Below are 1357 nucleotides of genomic sequence, written 5' to 3'. Positions count from 1 at the left end.
TTTTTTGGTGCACCATATAAAATAAAATAAGTACAATGTCAGCAAAAACTGTTTCATTTCTAATGAAAAGCACTTCAAGAGTGGTTCTATTATTTTTCTGACAATTAGATGTTAAGAATATAATAGAAATACTATTAAACATTTCACATCTTGACATACATAAATCTATGAAAATATTTGGGTGCACTGGATGCACTGGTGCACCCACAGAAAATAATTGGGTGCACAGCTCCAAATTTGGGTGCACTAAGTATTTTTAGCCCTGACCAGGGAAAGTGTGTTTGCCTTTGTGTGGATGGTGTTCAGCACCAAGGACAGGTGTGTTTGCCTTTGTGTGGATGGTGTTCAGCACCAAGGACAGGTGTGTTTGCCTTTGTGTGGATGGTGTTCAGCACTAAGGACAGGTGTGTTTGTGTGTTGATGGTGTTCAGGGTTTGGAAACTTGCATTGAAACATGTATTAAGCATGGTCTGAAAAAAATTTAATTGCATCACCTACGCAAAAAGCATCCCTACAACATATCAATTTTACTTTGAGAATATGTCAATATATGAATCTGAGACAAGAAACATTTTAATAACAAACAAGATTTTTTTTGGCTAATGTAAATCATGGTAAAAGGCAATTTACTGAAGTTTACAGGCAAAAGATACAAATGGCAGTGAACAAAATTGTTACTGTGATAAATGGCCATGCCTACCAACTGTAAGGCTGAGATGTAGTGGTGCTGAATATTCTTTTTTAGCGGGGAGTCTCCTTCAAAATGCTCAATGCATATTCCTTGCCCCTCCTTGTCGTTTTGTTGTGTAAAAACCTGCCAAGAACAAAAGAAATTTGAACAGCATCTGAAGATAAAACTGTTTAAAGTATTTCACATTTGCTTCCTTAAGCTTTATACTTGAGGGGTCCATTTGAAAATACACTAAATTTCTGTATATAAAGGATTTGAACTTCCACCATGTAGTATTACAGTGTATGTTTGTTAAACATGGCATGCTACTTAAACATTTTACCCGCCAACACCTGGTCGCCGAGATTCATATGTTAAATTAGTACTATGGCGTCCTGCTTGACTATTTATATTTCAGTCCATATGGATGAAATATATTGTGTTCTCTCATGTTAATTCTTCTCCTTCTCCTTCCCCTGCCATTTCTTCAAATGGATTCAACTCTGTCATTTTTTAACCAAATGACTTAAAATTTGGCATGGAGGTAGAGTCGACTAATACCCCCCATTTTTTTTTTAATTTTTTTGATACATGCCTTTGAAAAAGTTTTATGAAGGTTTTTTTTTGCATTTTTCCACAAAAAATGGATTTTGGGATCATGAGCTCTGGTATTACAACCAAATGATC

At 35.4% G+C, this 1357-nt stretch overlaps 1 long non-coding RNA gene across 1 annotated transcript in view; it reads right to left on the bottom strand.

Moving 5' to 3' along the window:
- Positions 1-798, bottom strand: part of LOC109475773 — a 5861-nt gene extending 5063 nt beyond the window's left edge. The window contains exon 1 of the long non-coding RNA XR_002140566.1: positions 701-798. This is a non-coding gene — a long non-coding RNA (uncharacterized LOC109475773). The remainder of the gene's footprint in view (positions 1-700) is intronic.
- Between the last annotated feature and the right edge of the window lie 559 nt (positions 799-1357).

This window comes from Branchiostoma belcheri, unplaced genomic scaffold (genome assembly GCF_001625305.1).
Source record: "Branchiostoma belcheri isolate BF01 breed outbred unplaced genomic scaffold, Haploidv18h27 scaffold35, whole genome shotgun sequence".
NCBI lineage: Eukaryota > Metazoa > Chordata > Leptocardii > Amphioxiformes > Branchiostomatidae > Branchiostoma > Branchiostoma belcheri.
This window is presented reverse-complemented; position numbering and strand designations above follow the sequence as displayed.